At 46.9% G+C, this 21,416-nt stretch overlaps 1 protein-coding gene and 1 long non-coding RNA gene across 6 annotated transcripts in view; one reads left to right on the plus strand and one right to left on the minus strand.

Moving 5' to 3' along the window:
- Positions 1–337: 337 nt before the first annotated feature.
- On the minus strand, positions 338–3,757 carry LOC125174787 (uncharacterized). The gene is made up of 2 exons (XR_007155559.1): positions 3,521–3,757; positions 338–726 (listed from the first exon to the last, which is right to left on the minus strand). It is a non-coding gene; the product is annotated as an uncharacterized LOC125174787 (long non-coding RNA).
- A 287-nt stretch (positions 3,758–4,044) lies between these two features.
- The window catches only part of SNCAIP (synuclein alpha interacting protein), a 164,109-nt gene continuing 146,737 nt past the window's right edge, over positions 4,045–21,416 (plus strand). Inside the window, exon 1 of one of the 5 annotated variants that reach the window (XM_047874532.1) lies at positions 4,045–4,578. The gene's annotated coding sequence lies outside the window, so the exon portion shown is untranslated. Of the gene's footprint in view, positions 4,579–4,916; positions 5,018–5,592; positions 5,681–21,416 lie in introns of those variants that run through there. The other 4 variants (XM_047874548.1, XM_047874574.1, XM_047874539.1 and 1 more) reach the window with 4 other exon arrangements.

The raw sequence follows: 21,416 nt of genomic DNA on the forward strand, positions 1-21,416 counted from the left end.
CTGGAACACAAAAAGGTGGGGGCATTTCTCATCCGTTGCTGATTTCTGGGAGCACAAGCCTCAGGCACATTTTACTGTTGTCAATAGTAGTCTGATTCAGATTGGAGGCGTCAGTAGACAGATAAGGAGATGGGATATAACCCAGGGGGAGTCTGTTCAAACAGAACCAAAGGCAACAAGCCACCCTGAGGGGGAAAATATTTTCCATAAAAATTATCTGGAAAAATGTGGTCCATGGGTGGTTCTTGGTCAGTGAAACATTGAACTCTTGATCTCACCTCAGGTCTTGATCTCAGGGCCCTGAGTTCAGGTCCACATTGGATGTGGAGTCTACTTTAAAAAAAAAAAAAAAAAAGGATCCGGCGGTGGTGGGGGCAGGGGGAAGGTGACCTATTACACATGATGTAAGTGGAATTCCTGGGAAATCCGTTGGGGTCAGGATGGTGAAGAAATGCTACTTTTAAATGAAAACTGGAGGTTTTTGGATGAAGCTTTACAAGAATGGGCAGGGAGTCTCTCGAGGGTGCAGGTGAAGTGGGAGCCCAAGTCAACCTCAGGTAGAATAAAGTGCTAACCTGCAAAAATCTGGCAATTGGGTTAAAGTAAATGTAGTTAAATCCAGTCATGAAATTTACATACTGCCTGCCTGAATAGAGTTTGGATCCAGACTTCCTCTAGGTATTTCAGCGGCTTTACAGATTCACTGTGCTCTGTGTTGGTAGCTCACTATGGAAAAGGAACACAGAGGAAAGATCATGGCCCCCAATCAGTTGACTCCCCCCCCAAAAAAAACCCTTTGCCCCCAGTAGAGTCTTTTTGTATTTTTGCCCCAAGCTACCTCAGAACACATCAAGACACTCTGCTTCATCTGATCATATTTTTGCACGTGATTTCATTGTTTCCATTTAAAAATACCAACAAAACTTCTAATGATCCGTAAGGATAGGTAAAGCATAGTAACAGGATTCGTTGAAATCCCAGGATAATCTCAGTGAGTCGGGTTAACAATCCATAAAGTTTCTTCTATATCAAATCTTTTATTAAAGCTGCCATATTATAAGCAGCTAAGCTGCTGGACTTGAATTTCATCTCCCTCCCAATTCTAAGTTTATTAGAAGTCTAAGATGAAGCAAAGGCTAAATCTTGCCCCAAGAAGAGAGAAAAGAAATACTGAAGGGGAGGGGCACCTGGGTGACTCAGTTGGTTGAGCTTCCGACTCTTGGTTCAGGTCATGGTCTGATGGTTCGTGAGATCGAGCCCCGCATCGGGCTCTGTGCTGACAAAACCTCCTTGGAATTCTCTGTCTTCCTTTCTTTCTGCCCCTCTCCTGCTCATATGCTCTCAAAATAAATAAATTAAAAAAAATGTTTTTAAAGAAGGCAAAATCTACATTGAAAGAATAGGAAAACAAGAGAATTGTTTTCTGCTTGATCATTGACAATGTTCTAGCAGGTTTATCCAATTTTTGTAGCACAATAAAGATATGTAATGGAAACTGGGTAAAAGGATAGAGGCAGATGTTTAATTGTAATAATTGAATGAACAATTAGATGTCAGCTCTTTGGCAGATGATATACAGTGAAATGCACTTCTGTACCAATTATTTTCAGTAGCTAGCTCTTGAGTATAAAAATGTGCTCAGTGTTGAATAGAAATTATGAAGAATATAAACTCCCTGGTATCTTGATGGGAGGTGACAGTTGAATAGTAGGGGATAAGAAATGGACACAAAGCAGAAATGGTGCTCCAAAATGGGAACATCCTGTGTGGTGTTAGGCACAGGTAGGAGTCTTCCTAAAAGGGGTAAATGGTCCAGTAGCGGAGGTTGCTAAGTGCTTTCATTGGTACTAACTAGCCTACCAAGGCAGCTGCTTGATTAGGAAACTGAGTATCAGACTGGTTGGTAATAAGGAATTGAAAGACTAGGCAGAGTAGTTCATGAACTTGATAAAAGAGTCAACACGATGTTGAGGAAGCTGGCTTTCTTGCCATCCGCTCTATAATCCAGCAGCTCTGTTCCAACGCAACTACACTACCTCCACGCTTTGGCATGTGGTTTAAGATTTAGCAACAGATTGCACAGAAGAAGCAAACCAACAAACAATCCAAGCAAAAGCAAACTCATGGACTATGTAGGAAAGTATATATAAGCGTAGGCTAAAATCACAGTGTAAAAATAATCACACGGAAACAATGGTAAACATGTAATCAAAAACATGTTAGAAAGAGAATAAACCATAACGAAAGAACTCTAAAAAAAAATGGAAAAATATCTGAAACAACATCTCAAAGATTGCTCTTTCACACTATGGCATGCTATTCCTTCGGCTGCCAAAACCAGAGAACTTTTTTTTCCTGGGAAAACCCATTTTCTGTACCAGCAACACAGTCGGGCCCCTCTTGTGGAACCATTTAAACTGAATTAACACCTGACTCATTTTTAGAGCTAGTAGATGTTTACAGCAGTGGGAAGAAGATGTCCATTAATTACTCTTCAACAACTTAGTCCTTCAATAAATTAAAATCTGATTTTTAAAGAACAGGACGTCAAAATATTTAACAAGATGACAGTGAAACTATGCTCTCTGTAGACCACGTCAAGGATGACACCAATTTCCATCCGGATCTACTGGATGGAAGCAAGATGTGCTTTTCTCGGAGTTTATACAAGGCAAAAAAAAAAAAAAAGGGAAAACACAAAAAAACGGTATTTTTATTTTAACCAGATGTGAATGAATTAAGCCCAATATTTTCAAGTATTTTTAGTGCCATATGATGTCATCTGATTTTATATTTTCTACTGAGGGATAATGTGTGTTTTCAAAATTGTGAAGCCACTTTCCATGTATGTACTTAAAGTCGTATGTATGATAAATGACAATAAACAAATTACAAGGCTGCAGGACACGCTCTTGGCTGTTTATGTCGAAAAGCAGAGAGGGAGAGATTTAGTTTTTCAATAGGAAATCAAATTAAAAGCATGTGAAATGTCTTCTGCTGGCCTTCAAGGTAGTCCTCATTTTAGTAATTATGTACTTGTCCAAAACAGGTCCAGAACAGGATTGCTGAGCTGTGTCCTCCTAATCCTACAACCTGCCTTTTTCCAGCCAACAGAGCAACCCATGGACTCCACAGGCACTGTGTGCAGTGTTACACGAGTCATCCAGAGAACCCCAGTTTTTCATTTTTTTTACTGTTTATTTATGAGAGAGGCAGAGCGTGAGTGGGGGTGGGGGGGCAGGTGGAGAGAGAGAGAGGGGGAGACACAGAATCTGAAGCAGACTCCAGGCTCTGAGCTGTCAGCAGAGAGCCCCATGTGGGGCTGGGACTCAAAGACCCCGAGATCGTGACCTGAGCTGAAGTCCTATAATGCTCAACCAAACTGAGCCATCCAGGTGCCCCCAGAGAACCCCAGTTTTTACACAACCAGGTCCTTGCTGGTTGTTACATATTGGATCTATATTATAATGAACATATGTAATAATACAGTATTACATGCCATTAATATATAATACATTACCATTATTCTATGGAGTAAATATATTATCGATGATGTATCTTCACTGACAGGCTCACACATGCTACACATCCCCAGTGCCATTAACCCAGATTAAGTGCTGAGTTTCTCAGGATCGTGGCGCCACTCTTGCTTGCTTGGACCTGGCAAGGGAACAAAGAGGATGGATGGACGAGAACTTGCTTCCTCACACTTTTCTCTGGGGCAGCAACGGGCAAGTAGCCACACCCTGGAGCAAGAGAGTGGCCCTCCATAGCATTGCTGAGTGAACTTCTCGAGTCATCTCTCCTGGGAAAGAGATTTCTTAAAAACCATTTAAAGCTTTCCAAAGGGCAAAAGCGAGATGGTCTTGAGCCAATGTTACCATAAATGCTTCCACTCTCCCTGATTTCATTTCGGAAATAAGGAAGGAAAGACGCAGTCACCACTGCTGGCTTGCCCACACGCCTCACCAGCTGCCCACAGCCCCCCCCCCCCCATCCCCCCCATCGCTCCCTGTCTCCCATTAAGAAAAAGACGCTAAAAGTAAAGTTAATATTCCTGTAGGGACGGTGATGTGTTCAACGCTGCACAATTAAAAAGCCATTATTTCAGACCAAAGTCTCCAGCCAGCACCCACGCTTGAGCAAAGCACGTTCCGGGCCAAGCCCCCTTGTCCTCCTCTCCCTGGCGAAGTCCTGGAGGGGACGAGCCTCCGGGGCGGGAAGGAGGAGTGGGGGCGAGGACTCAGTGCCAGCGCCACATCCTCTGCCAAAGGCTTCGCAGGCACAGCAGTGTCCCAGTACTGTGCCCACCTTCCGTTTCCCCTCCCCGAGTCCCTCGTCCCGGTTCAGGCCGGACCCCGCTGGACTGATTTGGGGACCAATGAGGTGGCAGCGGCTGACGCGTGGATCCCGGTGAGGGTCGATTTCATTTCCAGGGGGAGAGGCCGCCGGGCGGGGGGCGGAGGAGGAGGAGGGAAGCGGGGGGCAAAAAGTAGGAGGGGAGGAGAGGAGAAGCCCAGCTGGGGAGACGCAAAGGCAGCAGAGGCGAACGAGCGAAAGGTGGAGAAGGAAGCGCAGGTTCGCGGACAGCGGCTGGCGGGTGGGGAGGCGGCGCGGGAGGGGCGTGGGCCGGCCGGGGAGGGTCGCCGTCAGGCGGGCGGAGCAGGGGCGCGCGGCCCGGTGGGGGTGGGGGGCGCGCGGGGACGCGGGGCGCGCGGCGGCTCCGGCGGCCCCGGCGGTGTGGCCGCGCCCCCGTCCCCGGCGGTGCGCCCCGCGTCCCCCCGCACCGGCTCCGCGCCCGGCCGCCCCGGGGCTGCCCCCGCCCGCGCGCGCCCGTTGGGGGGCCGGGGGAGCGGCGCCGGCGGCCCGGCCGCATTGTGACGTAGCGGGGCCGCGGCAGCGCCTCCGCCGCCCGCCCCGCTCCCGCTGCGGCGGTTCCTGCTCCCGCCGCCGCCGTCCACCGTGCGTCCGTCAGTCCGTCCGCGCTTCCGAGCCGCCGGCGCGCCGGGCGCCCCCGGTGAGTCCAGGTCCCCGGCGGGCGCGGCGGGGAGGCGGCGGGCGGCGGCGGTGGGCGGCTGAGCCTCTCCAAGTTTGCACCGGGAGACCCCGGCGGGTGTCGCCCCTGCTCCCCGCAGCCCCCGGGCCCCCTTTGTGCCGCGAGTCCCGGCGGCCGGGGCAGCGGCGGCGCCTCTGCAGAAAGGGTTTTGGGGGGGGGGGGGGTGGGGGGGGGAGAGGAGGTCTCTATAGTAACGGCGGCGGCTACCGTGCGGCAGCTTTACTCAGGGGAAGGGGGGTGGGCAGACAGCCCCCGCCTCGGTTTCCAAAGGATTGTTCCTTCCCTTTGCCCGTTTCGTGTGGTTATTATCCTGGCTGCCACCTCGGAGGCAGGGATGGGCAGTGCCCCAGCGCCTGAAAGCCGAGATAACGAGGGGCGAAGTAACAGTAACAGCGACAGGACCCAATCACGATAATAATACACGCGAAAGGGGGGGCGCCTGGGGCTGTGCCGCCCAGGGGAGCCCCGCGCGCATCCCCGGAGCTCCCTGGCTGCCCCGTCCAGCCGGGGCTGCGACCTGCCCCTCCGGCGCTGTCCTGCGTCCCGGGCTCGTCCGCGTCGATTTTAGCCGCGAATGTGCCTCGCTTGGCCTTCTCTCGTGGTGATGACTTTCATCTGCAGGTGGTAAGTGGGGTGAACTGGTATTTTGGCTATTGTCAAATGCCACGTTTTGTTTATTTCATTTTTACGAAAAGAAAAGAAGGGAAAATTATGAGCCGTTACTGGCAGCCATACAGTTTCCACAGGAAATACTAGCATTCTTTGAGGAACACGCTACTGCTTGCAGCAAAGAAAAGTCTTTAGGAAACAAAAAGGCAACGGCATTGTTGCTCATTTTCAATGGACCGCTGGGGGGGGGGGGGCGGCGGGGACGTGTTGTTTTTTCCTGTGGGAACGTTGCTTTCCTTGGGAAAGTTAATTAAGGAAGCATTCCGGTCGGTGTCAGTTTTTCACTGGCTGGTGGCTGGGCCACCTCGCTCCTGTTGACTGTTACTGACAAGTGCCCATCAGAGACCCCGGAGGCAAGGAAGAGCCCAGAGGAAGGGAGAGCCGGTGCAGGACAGGCCCGCCGCACACCACGTGCTGTGGAGCCCGGCCAGGGTGCAGTTTGCAAAATGAAATAAGGGCTGTCTGGGGAGGTTTATGAGGATTACATGTGTGCACAGTATGTCAGTTCTCCAAGGTGTCACTCTAAACACGTAATTTTCGAGCACCACTTTCCTTGCTGAATCTGCAGGAAGGCAAAAACCTATTTCTCTCATTATGGAGCAGACATCCCAGCGGGGAATGGGTTGAAATCTGTATTTCATTTGTACATATTGAAATTTTAAAAGGCAGAGAGAACAAGGTATAGGAAAGCGGTATGCTAATGTGTTCACCTCTGGGGGAAAATGTCTATTGGCCATTCCTGATGCATCTCAATGTTAATTTACACTCAGCCTGGTGAGAGTGGAAGGAGATCGCTTTAAGGGGTTCTTGAAGCTGTTTGAAGAAGGTGTGACGTTTTCTATCCATCACAGAAGTCTCTCATGTGAAGGCAGTTTCAACTGAAGATTACCCATAATCAAAAGGAAGGAGTCCCTAGGTCTAGAATCAGAAAAAAAAAAAAAAAAAGATGGTGCTTCTCTTAAGGATCTGTGGACATCTTAGTTAGAAAAAAAAAATTATTAAAAACTAAGGGATATAACTTTGAATATAGATTTAATTTTCATGAGGAGAAGTTACAGGATAGTAGATTGGAAGTAACCCTGCCTGTACTGATTTGACGTTTACTATGCATTGATGTCCAAAAGCAAGTGACCAGGGCAAATGAAGCTCTCCATGTACTATGTCACAGCCTTGCTAATTCCAGGCAGTTGTCCTGGTGCAGGTGTCTGTGGAAATGCAGAACAGAGGCCAAGAAACTTTGTGTGCGCCGTTGTTTTGGAAGGAAGTGGAGTAGTACTTTACTGCTCTTAGGAGGGAAACCCACACAAACATCTTATACAAACAAATGATCTTTGATATTATCACAGGAAGCCCGGAGCTGTTTCTCTTGCCAGATTTAAGGCATTACTTGTCAAAAGAGGAAATCTCCCAAGGAGCAGGTGCATCATTATAAGAAACACAAGGGAGATTCTCTTTTAAATGCAAAATCTAATTGAAAGGCAACAAGAGAATCAGTGACACTCTTCGAATAGAAATCTTGTTTTTGGCAGTCTGTCAGGTTACCGTTGCAAACCACATAGGAGAAATATGTGTCTTGGGAGAACAATAACATCCTGGTGAAAATCAAACAGTTGCTTCTGTGAAACTTTTACCTTTATATACTTGGTTCCTTGTGCACCTTTAAAAAAATATGTTTATTTATTTATTTGGAGGGAGAGAAAGTGTGAGCAGGGGAGAGGGCACAGAGAGGGAGAGAATTTCCAGCAGGCTCCACGCTCAGCGCAGAGCCCAGTGCGGGGCTTGATCCCATGACCGTGAGATCATGACCTCTGCAGAAATCAAAAGTCGGACTCTTAACCGACTGAGCCACCCGGGTGCCTCATTCTTGTGTACCTTTGATTGATGTGCAGGTTTAGTTACAAGAAATAATTTACTGAATATGGATCAGTAATGAATCGGTTACTACTATGATATATACTTTGCATGATTTTGCACTTTATGTGGATAACTAGATTTCATAATTGGCTGTTTCCATCTTAGCTCTCTTTTAAGCTTTAAAAGTTAGTGACCAGGGCGGGGCGCCTGGGTGGCTCAGTCAGTTAAGCATCCAACTTTGGCTCAGGTCATGATCTCATGGTGCTTGAGTTCAAGCCCAGCGTCGGGCTCTGTGCTGTCAGCTCAAAGCCTGGAGCCTGCTTCAGATTCTCTGTCTCTCTCTCTCTGTCTGCCCCTCCCCTGATTGCGCTCTATTTCTCTCTCAAAAATAAACATTAAAAAAAAAAGTTAGTGACCAAAATATTTGTCCAAATGATGACTATGAATTGATAAGGCTGATGGCTGGGCCCCGAAATGCACTAGTTGATTCCTCTTTCTTGTGTATTCACTTTGTGCATTTGTGGCATATAAAAGTATAAAACACAGGAACTCTTCGCAAGGAATTTAGAAGGGAGGAAATAGGACACATGAAAAATGAATCATACAAAAGATGAAGAAAGATACTGTATGATTGAGCAACCAAAATGCTAAATAGTAAATGAAAAGGGATTCAAAGGAGAAAATGACCAAATCAGCTCAGATGTTTTTGTCACTTGTCCGTTGCTGCATAACCAGTCACCCCAAAAAGCATTTGCTTAAAGCAAATATTAAAGCTCATGGTTGTGTGGTCCATGGTTTGGACTGAGTTCAGCTGGATGGTTCTTCTGCTGATCTTGGTGGGGTTCCTTCAGGCATCTTCAGTCACCTGGTGGGTGAGCTGGTGGCAGGGTGATCTAGGAGGGCTTCAGTTACATCTGGCGGTTATCAGACTGTTAGCCAGGTTAACAGGCACCCAGGACGTCTACATCCCATGGACCAATTCGGTTCAAATCACAAGGTCACCTTGGATTCAAGCAGTATAGAAAGATTCTACTTCTTTTAAAAAAAATTTTTTTTAATGTTTATTTATTTTTGAGAGAGACAGAGACAGAGCGTGAACAGGGGAGGTGCAGAGAGAGGGAGACACAGAATCTGAAATAGGCTCCAGGCTCCGAGCTGTCAGCGCAGAGCCCGATGTGGGGCCCAAACCCACAAACTGTGAGATCATGACCTGAGCCGAAGTCGGACACTTAACTGACTGAACCACGCAGGCCCCCCAAGAAAGACTCCACTTCTAATGAGAGGTAGCTGCAAGAAATTGTAGCCTCCTTTTTTTTTTCTTTCTTTCTTCTTTTTTTTTTTTTTTTTTTTTGCAATTTACATGTTCATTCTCGCAAATGTTTTCTGCTAAGGAGGAATGTACTGCAAGACCGTAGAGTTGAGTGAAGCCTGCTCGTAGGCACCCCAGAATTTAGGTTAGGGAATGTCCTGGACCTCATTGTCCTGTAGTCTCCGTTCTGTAAACCTTGGGAAGATGATGAGTAACGCAGTGACGGTAAAATGTTAGTCACAGCCTTCTGCCAGTGGCATCAGGATGGTTTAGAGATGGTAGGCTGGTGCCCACCGTTGGTGGGCAGTGAGGAAGGCTCTGGAAAAGGCAGAAGCAAAGAAAACAGAAAGGAAGGGATCATTCTGGGAGATTCCGTATTTTGGGATGGGGTGACTGATGACACGGCATTACTGAAAGCCTCTAGTCAAAATCATTCTGAGGTTAAAAAAAAAAAAAGCTTAAGTGGCTGAAAGAATGTGCCATTGTGAGAAATAGATCAATAAGTGATTTATTTGGGGGGGAGGAGAAAAATTCAGTTTCAGAAAGGTGGATTAAAAGAGATAAATTGGATGTGAAAGTACTTTATCAGCTGCAGAGTATGCTCTGAATGGTTGCTATTGCTTCGCGCTTAAAGTGCAGCAACTTACATATGCTGGAGTTTCTCCCAAGTAAAGCAACGGAAAACAAAAGGGAACACGGAGGCTATCCCAAGGGTCAAAGGGAAGTCAGAAGAACCACTTTCCGGGTGGAAACAGAACTCCTCAAGGGGGCTGGGGAGTGGGGACTGATGTTCTTTCTCTGCAAGGCACAGCTGGAGGTCTGCCCTTGGACTTGGCATACCCACACAGAGAAAACCTTTGGTTTAGTTTGAATGGCAAGCACACTGCTTCGCCCGGTGCGTTGATTGACAGGCCCACTAAGACAGCACACGATGGGGAGTAGGTAGGCGCTTCCGCTGAGGAGAAGGCAGACCTGCCCTCAGAAGCGGGAATGGATCCACCCGGGGTGGCCAAACCAGCCAATGCCCGCCAGGAATGAACACCCGCCAGACTTATTTGGACCTGGCCCCTGAGGAGCGGACAGGGCAGGAGGTGATGGTACAGGCATACTTACAGAGACGAGGGTGCATCGGTAACAGTTAAACCCTTGCCAGTGTGGGGGTCTTTTCATGGAAGGAGAGTAAAGAAAGAAGGTCCGGGGGTTGTTTTATTGGAGGGGAGAGGAATTCACAACACATTCCACTCTTGTACCTAAGGGCTCTGTTGAGGTGCTGTGCAACCTGCCGTGTTTTATTGATGGCCAGTCTGAAATTCAGGTGGTGCCCTCACCATCAAGTGCAGCTGTGGGCCAGACAGGAACACCTGGCCTCTCTAACGTCACACAATTAGTCTGAACAGCACGCACAGCTGCTCGTTATGGAAGGGCTTGGATGGACCAGCTCAAATCCAAGCGTACGCTTTTATAGTTTCTTTTGTGCACGTCTAAGAACCCTGAAGATATTCAATAAATGTTAACTTAATGAGTGAATGTGCTATTATCTGGTGCAGTAACATTTTCAAAAGCAGTCTGGTTTGGCTTTTCATTACTCACAGTAGAATTTGCTATAAAGTCCCTAAGTGTCTTTTTTAGATTCAAATGTTTTAAGGTACTATTGTCTCAGAAATGTAGGGGTTTTTTTTTTGTTTTTTTTTTTATAATCCACCACTCACAAAAGTAGACTTTTCTTTTTTGAAACACAATTTTCTTTACTTTGTCACGGCTCTTGGCTGCAAGTCACAGAAACCCAGCTTGTACTTACTCAACTAGGCAGGGGCATATATTGTCTCCCTTATGGGAAAAGTTCAGGAAGGCTCCAATTCTGATTTCCTCTCTTCTTCCTGGTGGTACAATGGTCCGAAGCAGCTTCAAGTTTAACCCCTGCAGGGGAAGAGAATAATTTGGGATTAACTCTTAATTAATGGGCACATGCCCATGCCTGAACCAGCTCCTGTGGCCAGGGATCTGGAACATGGAATTCGACTTGACTTGGCCTTAATCATGTGCCCAGGCCTGGAGCCTTCATGAATGGAAGGAACAGTCTGTGGGCAGAAGCGAGACATGGGGAGGATGTGGGAACTTCATGAGGGGGTGGTGGGTAAAACCCTCCCAAAGTAAATAGCCTGAGAGCAAGCAAGGGGTGGTTCTTTAAAAAGAAACTATGGAGAAGAGAGCAAGGATCCTGTGCAAGCAAAAAGAACAGGTATATAAGGTATATCTACTCTTCCATCCATTTTCCCTGGAGGATGCATCGTCTCTCTGCCCCCAAGCCATGAACCTGGGAATGAGCCTGATTTGACCACTCATTGGGTCACTCACCAGGACCCCTGTCTCTGTCTCACTCTTTCCCCCGTTAGTTTAGAGGCCCCCCTCCCCCCGTTTCACCCTGCACAAGTACCCTCTGAGAATGCCACGTCCAGTCTCTCTGCTTCAACTCCATCCTCCTCACCGTGGCCAGGGTGCTCTTTCAAAGAACAAATAGATAAAATCGAATCAGGTAACTGCCTGAGAGCCATTCAGAACCTCACAGCCCTGGAGGAAAAGAGCAACCTCCTGATCTTGAATTCCCACAGTTCCTGGGTTCCCTGTGAGGTGGGCCCTGCCTCCCGCGGACACAGGAGGTTGGATGGGAGGGAGGTGTGTGCCGTGTGGCTTCTGCCCCCTGCCCACGTGACCCCCATGCTGTGCTGACCTCTGCCACTCGAAGGCCCCCAAAGGCTTCATTTTCTCTCATCTTCATGGGGTTTTTTCTGCCTGTGCTTTTGTCCCAGTGGAATGTTGTTTCTCCTTTCTTGACCTGATTTGACCTTGAACATTCACTCCTCCTTCCACACGCACCCCAAGTGTTTCTCAGAGAAGCCTTTGCTTGAACACCAGGTCCTGCCCAGCCCCGCCGGGACCCACATCCTACTTTACCCTGTGGTGCCATATGTGTGACGTCCTGTCCCGTTGTGCTGTGACAGCTCCGAGGGGCTTTCTCATCTCTGTATCCCTGTGTCTAGTGCAGGGGTCCTCACAGCAAACATGCTGAAGAAGCTTTAGGGGAAGGAATGAAAAGGGTGTGCTGAGTCATTAACCTCCGTGATTTTCAAGATTTGTCCTGTTTCCTTTAACGTGATTCCTAAATTTGCATCTCTGAATGTTGGCCAGGAAAGCAGGGTCTCTTTGAAATCACCGTTCAGACACCTTTCTGCTGTTTTCCTGGCTCCGTGTAACGCTCGATGCCTACTTGGTCACTAACAGCTACCTCAAGGAAGAGGCTGAAAAATACCAGTGGCCCAAAGTCCGTCTCGAAGCTAAAATGTATGGCCCAGAGATCAGATGAGGAATACTTTTTTTTCCCCCCTCTGCCATAAGAGAGGTTATTTAATAGTTAATATTTATGAGGCACTTACTCTGCGTTGGTTGCTTAACAGATGACTTACAATTATTTTCTTATTAATTCTCACAGCAGCCCTAGGAAGGAGCTATTACCATTATCTATCCTTTTCCTGCCTGGGAGGAAGCTTAAGATTTACAGAGTTAAGGTCCTTCTTCCTGGAGATGGCCAAGCTGTCAGACCCTCATCTGGGTTGGTGAGGAGTAAAATCAAGCTTTGATTGGGCTCTTGCAATTCACCCAGTTACAATTTCGGTTCTCGTGGTTCTAAAACCGGGTGACCGCCTCCGAGGTATAAAACATGCCACCTGCCTCCCTTCGCCTTCAATTATGTCAAAAAGACTGTGGAGAAAGATGTATTTCGAGTGGTAAGGGCTCTGGCACCACAGAATGGAATTAAGATGGATGTCTGCCTTAGAAATTCCAGCCATATTCCTGTGCTTCTGCTGTTGCCAGATAATAAAGGGCCCATCTGCAGATTGTACTGCTGTGTATAAAACTCACACCTCTTGAACAGCCAGAGTGAAGTCTTTGTCCTGAGGGTCCTTCAGAAAGTCCATAGATACGTAAAATATGCTAAACACTTTGGAAGTCACAGGAGCTTGGTGGGTTTTCACCGGTTTCCAGTCTGAGAGCCTTCTGGGGATCTGATGAAAGCTGAGGATACTTTCCTTAGAAAAAAAGTTTGGGGGCGCCTGGGTAGCTTAGTCGGTTAAGCATCTGACTTCAGCTCAGGTCATGATCTCGTGGTTCGTGAGTTAAGTTCCCCCGCATCAGGCTCTGTGCTGACAGCTCGGAGCCCGGAGCCTGCTTCGGATTCTGTGTCTCCCTGTCTCTCTCTGCCCCTCCCTCACTTGTGCTCTGTCTCTCTCTCAAAAATAAATAAACATTAAAAAAAAGAAAAAAAGATGTTCATACACACCACTGAGTCCAGGGGCTTCCAGAATATGTGGCAGCCCATTTGTGGATTTCCTGGGGTCCCACAGACTCCAGGTTAAAAACCTTGTGTAAGAGCTATAATCCAGGGGCGCCTGGGTGGCTCAGTGGGTTAAGCATCCAACTTTAGCTCAATGTGTGTTTTCGAGCCCCACATTGGGGTCTACAGTGACAGCACAGAGACCACTTCAGATCCTCTGTCTCCCTTTCTCTCTGCCTCTCCCCTGCTTCCATGCGCTCTCTCTCTCTCTCTCTCTCTCTCTCTCTCTCTCTCAAAAATAAAAACATTAAAAAAACAAAAAAAGCTGTTGGGGTGCCTGGGTGGCTCAGTCAGTTAAGAGTCCCACTTCGGCTCAGGTCATGATCTCGCAGTCAGTGAGTTCAAGCCCTGCGTCAGGCTCTGTGCTGACGCAGCTCAGAGCCTGGAGCCTGCTTCAGATTCTGTGTCTCCTCTCTCATGCTCATGCTCTGTCTTTCTCTGTTTCTCAAAGACGAATAAATGTTAAAAAAAATAAATTAAAAAAAAAAGCTGTAATCCAGAAGAAAAATAATGGCCATTGTTGAATATATACCACTTATTGACCATTTATTGAGTGCTTACCATGTGCCAGTCCTTTTTGAAAAGTACATTGTAGCTAACCAGCCCCCTAAGACCTGTGTTCCCAGCCCTGTTGTAAGCTGCGGAGAATGAGGGTCAGAGAAGGAGCTCAGTCTCCCAGCCACCAAGTGCTGAGAGTGGAGTCAAACCCCGCCGGGCGTCACTGTTATTTCATGCGGCGTCCGTGCTCGTTCCTCTCACCACGCTGGGCATGAGACTCGTGCCCGTGACCTTCCGAGCCTTTGTTCCCCCTTGACTTCCCTCACCCTGCAGCTTCCCTGGTGGCAGTGGGTCAGGCAGCCGCTTCTGCTGCAGCAACCTCTGGGGTTGTCTCCCGTGCAGGGGCCGACAAGGGCTGGGAAGGTCTCGGCTCCTCTCCACCTTCGCCTGGGTTGACAGCTTGCACGCAGACCCCAGCGTCCGAGACGCAGATCGCTGCTGCTTGACCCTGCCTCAGTGAGCCCCTCGCTCTTTCCTGAGTGCAGCTTGCACCCTCAGAGTCATTAACCACACAGCAGCAACACTCAGCAGCAAAACTGGCTGCAGATTCTCCATTGGCACCCCTCACAGACCGTTACGGTGAGGTGCTGCTCTATGCCAGGCTCCTCTCGGAGCTGTGGTCACCACAGTGAGCTCACAGATGTGGTTCCTGAGCTCGTGGCATTTCCATCTCTTCTAGATCTACCCGGGAAGGGGGCTAGCAAAGAAAGAAAAGGCGATGTTTTCGGAAAGAGAAAGTCTAAAGGATTGATTCTCCTCCCTTCTCCGTTCTTTGCAGCTTTACATCTCTAGGCACAAGCGTGTCTGCTTCTCTAGCACTTTCATCCCTCCCCTGGGTTGTTGAGAGTGCTTTAGATTTCCAGAGACTTAGTAGGCAGAGTAAGGGGGACACAGGCGCATCAGTGCATCTCAGCCACCCCTTTTCAGATGAGGGGGCAGAGTGACCAAATGACTGGCCGGACGGGGTTGAAGGCAGGGCTAGCTAGCCGGTCTGGTGCCTGGCGGAGCATAGCCTAGTGTAAGCCACAGGCTGCTTCTAAGTTATTTGTGATGTGATTGTTGTCATTTTGGCTTTGATGTTGTGGTCTCTCTGCTGCAACTGAATCTGGCAGGCATGTACTACTCAGGAAGCACACGCACTGCCGGCCTCTGCCCATCTTTGCAGCCCCTGAGAGGCGCCCCTGTGTGCTCTTTTCTACACATTTCCTTCTCCCTGCCCCCCAGCTGCCCCCGAGACAGCCTCCCAGGTTCTCTCTCTAAGTGTCGTGTTGTGACTTCTTACACCACAACGGGCGGGTAGAGGGGTGCCTGGGTGGCTTTGGAAGTCTGGGACCCGTGTCGGGCTCTGTGCTGAGGGCGTGGAGCCTGCTTCAAGTTCTCTGTTTCCTTCCCTCTCTGACTCTCCGCCACTCACACACATTCCCTCCCTCTCTCTCTCTTTCTCCAAAATAAATAAATAGATAAACGTTAAAAAAAAAAAAAAAACTGGTGGACGGAAATAATAAGTCTGTGAATGTGAGCCACTTAATTAATTTCTCATTTTCTAGCAAGCACGTTAGGAAAAATAAGAGGAAACGGGTGGAATTAATTTCAGTCCTCTATTTTACTTAATGCAGTATATCCTGGATATTAGCATTTCCTCATGTAATATAAAAAAAAATTATTAACTACCTCCCTTTCGTTCTTGTTTTTCATACTTTTTGAAAGTTGGCGTGTGTTTTGTTTTTAACTCAGACTCAAGCCACGCTTGTGATGGTTAGTAGCCACATGTGGCCTGTGGCTCCCATAGTGGACTCCAGGCTTGGACTCTGAGGAGGCAGTGGGAGTCCCAAGGGCAGACTCAGGGACGACTCCCTCTGTCTTCCCTCCACAGTGAGCCTGCGCCTCTGCTCTTATGCCTGTTGGATGGGGCTGGCTGCTCCCTACAACCTGGACTCTTGAGGGTAGGGTTGCACCTGTCAACTTCCTGTCCCCAATGTGGAATGCGGCATTTAGTAGGCCCGCAGCTGGCATTCAGTGCATTGGGAATTCATTAATGAACGAGGAAAGATTATGCGTAACACCAGGAGCAGCCGGGATTGGTATGTGGGGCCTTGTCTCGCAGCACTCACTTTGCCTGTCAGCTCCCGGCTCTGGCCAGTGCCACAGAACTGCATTTGAGTCCCACCGCATGGCCAGGAAGCCTCGACCCTGGATTGGGGTGTTCCTAGCCTCAAACTGTTCTGAGGTTCCCCATGTCGTGTTCAGCTTTAGGCTTTGCCTCTTCCAATATTGATGGTTAGAGGAATTTAGGCACAGTCCAGTATATTCAAACTTCATGGTCTTATTTAACAGGATAAAAAAAAAAGAAATCCCAAACAAGCAGGATAGACCAAACACAAAAAAAGGCCCATCTGCCCTCCAGAACATGAAATAAGCAGGGGAGGAATAGCTGTGTCAGGGAGCTGTCTCTGTTGCCAGTGGTTTTAGAGACCTCACCACTCCCTGGAGAAAATGGGAGATTGATATCCTGAGTAAATTAGCATTTGCACATACAGCATTTAAATTTTGCAAGTGCTTCTAACCCACTAATGGGCACGTTTGTCCTCTTTACCCCTAATGGTGAATGTCACTTAAAAGAACTCATACAACCAAGTTTCAAAGATTGGCACTCCCATAAAGCCATACCAACCACATACTCAAATAAATGCACAGTTTGCAAATGGAAGAAACTGTCACTGTACGATCTGTTAGGTCCTATAAACATTGTAAGGGATCCTTGTCTCAGAGAAGACTCTGGGCGTCTCAGGCCCGCTTAAAGAGTGCTTTGAAATAGTAAATGGAATCAGGCCTAACCTCTGTTTTACCATTGATGACCAGTGTCAGCCTGGAAAGCTCATTGACCCGCTTGGGGTTTTTGTTTCTCGGAACGCACATGGGGAAAAGTGAATCCTGCTGTCACACGCTATGAGGGGGTAGGGAATGAATGAAGCCTAGAAAATGTTTGAACAATTCTTCGGGAAAGCTATTTGGAACAGTTTGAAGACAAGGTAGCTTGCCAGTATTTTTGCAAAGTAAATTCTAAAAAGATAAAAAAAAAAAAAAAAACCAGCCAAAAAAACCACATAGCCTGCATCCTGTAGTAGATAACTAAGCACTAGCCACGTTTAAGTCATTTGAAGATCCCTTCTTTAATAAGTCAAGGATGGTTCGAGACAGACAAAGCTTTACATCCATTGGCTCCAGTTGTGAGAATGCTGCTTTCATACGAGTCTCTTACAAAGGCTCTCGTGCCTCTCTGTGACCGTAATAGACTTTGTCCAACATGACGGCTCTGGTGTGCTGTGTTGGTGTAATTGAAAACCTATAAAAGGGCTGAGAGCTACTTTTGAATTGGCTCAGTGCACTTGGACTGGATCTGTCAAAGTGGTGAAAGGTTTAAAGGAATTTTCATAAATGAGGTCTCCAAGCTGTGTTTTAACCATCGAATTCCAATGAACTCCAAAGCCTGTGAACTCGGAGCATAGCGCCTCAGAGAAGAGCAGTCATATCAAGATGGAAATAAATGATTCATTTTCATTCCCCGAGTTCTGCAGACATAAGCACACTTAACTGCTGATCATCATAATTTAGCAGTACTGTTGTGCACTAAAAATACAATTTAAAAGTCTAATCTTTAATTAAATTGAGTACTCACAGATTAACATGGTTACAAATCTTGGGAGCTGGATATAGTACAATGTTTACTCATGTTGCTAGGAAATAGCAGGGCTCTTTTTAAGTTACAGATTGATTTGGTAAGTAGAGGGATATGGGCTCCTCCCAGCAAGGGCTTGATGGCTTCTCCTCAGTTTCTGTTTCATAATGTATGTAAATGACTGTCATGGAGCAGAAATCCTGCACACTCAGAGCTTTGGTTGGCGACAGAAAGCACAGGTGTGTGCACCTGAGTAAACATTTGGAAGAAGACTGAAAGGGCGATTTTTACCTTGAGCCCCTTGCATAAAATAAACATCATCAAGTGTTCAGGTTTTTAACAAAATGAATTTTTCCATTTGGTAGAATTATCTATCAGGAAAATAGATTGTTCTTCAAAATATAATCACCACGAGGCTAATTGATGGTTTTGCCTTCTTGCCATTTGTGGGAAACTGTGAAATTAGTATAGAAATTTGATACGGGTTGATGGTTTTCCAGAATCATTAAAACTTCCATGTAGGAAATCAACTCTGCTATTCTTTTTCCCCCCTTTCCCTCCCTTTGGCAAACCTCGCCGCATGACACATTGTACAATAGTTTTTAAAAATGCAAAGCTAATGCTTGCACAGCATGAAAGGGAGCTGCCGTGCCAGCGCACTCGCCTTGTCCCTGAAAAAGACGAAAGATTTCTATGTGCTATTTCAGTTAGGATCAGGCGGCAAAGAGTGGCCTCCTCAAGCTCCAAAGTAGAACTGAGAAAAAACCCACAGGGGCAAATTACTATTTGATCTCTTTGAGTCAGGCCCCTATATGTGGAGCTGGCGTTTCCAAGCGGAGGCTCTTAGGAAGAGATGGAAACATATTAGAATACTGGATTGTCTCCAGGAACAACGTCAGGGTTAGGATGCTTATTACAGGGTTTTTATCCTGTATCCAAGCTCCGAACAGTGTGGGGAGAAGTAAAGGAGGGTGCCACTGAGGGGCAGGATCACGACTGCACTCCCAGATGTGTGCCCGTGACCTCTCTTGGTAATTAACACACTTTTAACTTCCCTCTGGGTAATAATTGACTCATTAGTGCAGAAAGCAGTTGTTAATTTTGGGTAAGAATTGTTTTCTGGGGCACTTGGGTGGCTTAGCCAGTTCCAGTCTGACTCTTGATTTTGGCTCAGGTCATGATCTCACTGTTTGTGGGTTCGAACCCAACATCGGGCTCTGTGCTGACAGTGTGGAGCCCACTCTGAATTCTCTCTCTCTCTCTCTCTCTCTCACTCTCTCTCCCCCCTCCCCTACTTTCTCTGTCTCTCTTTCTCACTCTCTCTCTCTTTCTCTCTCTCTCTCAGAAATAAAATAAATAAACTTAAAAAACATTTTATAAAAAAAATTGTTTTCTCAGTCTGTGCATGTACCTTGCGTAGTCCCAAGTATATACTATATGATTGATATATTGTAACTGAATAAATGAATCCTTCAACATGTCTTGAAAGTCACTGTACTAACATAAGACCTAAGGCCTAGTCCATTGCAGTAAATAGAGTTGAAGGCCTTGTCTTCTCAAAAGATATCACCATGCTCCCTGTGTTATATGTGCTCAGAACATCCTTCCAAGGCAGGATACTATCAAGTGGGCAAAATTCGATGTGATGGAAAGTTTCACTGCCGAGCCTCTAGTTGGAATAGGTTATGGAATTGTAAGGGGTGAGAGACCTACTATTACAGAACTTTTCTTGCAAGAGAGGAATTTGAGGATTTGGAGATGGAAAGGTGAGATAAAACTAAAACACAGATTACAAGTTTCTTGGGGGTGGTAATTACCTCCATCATACTCACCGTCTCCTCCAAACACCCCACAGCATGCTTATTAAATGGTGTGGCATAAAGACGGTGGATAGGAGGGGTGTCTGGGTGGCTCAGTTGGTTAAGCACAGACTTCAGCTCAGGTCATGATCTCACAGTTTGTGGTTTCGAGCCCCACGTCGGGCTCTGTGCTGACAGCTCAGAGCCTGGAGCCTGCTTCAGGTTCTGTGTCTCCCTCTCTCTCTGCCCCTCCCTCGCTCACTCTCTCAAAAATAAATAAACATTAAAAAAAATAGATAGTGAATAGGAGGCAGAATACCATACTGGTTATGAGCTTGAGCTTGAACCTCAGAGCAAGTCTTGCCTCAGTCTCTTACTGTGTGTGTTCTCACATACATACTGAACCTCTTGATACTTTGATCTCATTTCTTCTTTTACTAACAGGTATTTATTGATAACCTCATTTATTCAAGGTAATTTTTGGATGCTTGGGATAACTGGGAATAGTAGATACCAGGTTCACTCTCTTTATCTACCTGCTTTGTGCGCTGAGATGTTTGGACTGAATCAGGAGGCTCCTTTGTTCTCTGACTTCTGATTGGATTTGGCTGGTGGGAGGCATCATCAGGACCAGAGCAGGCCGGTGGGAAGAGAGTGCGAGGTGTTTACTTCCCGGGTTCCCTCCTTTACCAGGTTACTGCCTGCTCCTGTAGGCTCCTACCAGGAGCCATCTCCACAAGGATGCTTTGTGAAGTCTGATGACTGCCCTCCTACAGACGCTTCATGCTGATACCACCGTCCTTTGGACTCACTAGCTCACCGTACCGTCTCTTGTGGTTACTACAAAGCCTGCCCACATGCTTGCACATGGCCTCTTTATTAAGCTCCTCCAAGTGACTCCCTGTCTCAGAGGTCATCGTGAGGATGACACGATTTAGGTAGAATGTAAAACAACAATGGGCCTCTAGTAGGTATTCAACAGGTTCAGCGTGAGCATCGTCATTAGCTTTTTTTAATACAGCGTATTGGTTGGTCATAATAATTATTATGTTGTCGTTTCAAAATCTTGAAACGACGAGAAGACAGCTATCATCTTCCAAAGGTTAAGAACAGGATGAGTGAAACAGGGAGAGGTTAAGGGCTAAGGTCAGCGAGTGCTACAGTGGCAAAACTAAAAAGCGAATTAAAGAGTTTTGACTCTGTCTCTTTGGACAGGGTTCTCCCTCACAACACATCTGGAAAAGGGAGTTAAAACTTCAAAGTGTTCAGCAAATTAAAACATAACCTACCTGGGATAATTGGGTCTATTTAGTGCAGGTGAGCCCCATTTGTGACCACTGAGTCATAATTGGGTTGAATCATGCATGTGTCAGCGTCTTTACTTTAATTACTATAAGGGCTGGGGCTAAGATTTTCACATTTCTGCCTCCCTGATACACTCAAGACAGATGATCCTTAGCCCTGTATTTCTTCTCCACCCTCGGGTGTAGATGTGCTCATTTATAATCAAAGCTGAATAGGAGACCAGCATTATGGTGCTTGCGTAGTAGATTTTGTGCACATACACATTCTTTTGACTTCTAAGAGTTCTCTTTCTTGAATCACACAAAATAGTTCGCTGTGATATTTAGAGTCTCTTGTCTCTAACTTAACAGCACGCTGATGAAACTGTTGGTCAAGAACGAAAACCAACACATCCCCTGAAGAGGTAGGGGCCCCTTTGAAAACCAAACATGCTAGGACTTCTTTCCATTTGATAATGAATTGGTCACAACTCTTGAAATTGCAGACTGTATGGATGCATCTTTCGAGGTTGTGGGAAAATTGTGTGAGGGTTCGTTCTCAAACTAGAAAGATAGTGAATGTCTGCGGTGTTTCGTTTTTACAATTAAGTAGAGTCGGGGAGGAATAGAAGTTTGAAAGACCTTTTGATGTCTGTCCAAATAAGAATTTATGTATTGTCCCTTTTGTTCAAGTTGCTGAGCAGGGGGCGGGGGTGGGGGAGTGGGGAAGAAAAGAAAAGAAAAACCACATATCTTGTTGCCAGAAGAACCGGTGCTTCTGGAAGGAATGATTGTGACTAGAACCTTTGAATCCCCTTTTAT

Source organism: Prionailurus viverrinus, chromosome A1 (assembly GCF_022837055.1).
Source record: "Prionailurus viverrinus isolate Anna chromosome A1, UM_Priviv_1.0, whole genome shotgun sequence".
NCBI lineage: Eukaryota > Metazoa > Chordata > Mammalia > Carnivora > Felidae > Prionailurus > Prionailurus viverrinus.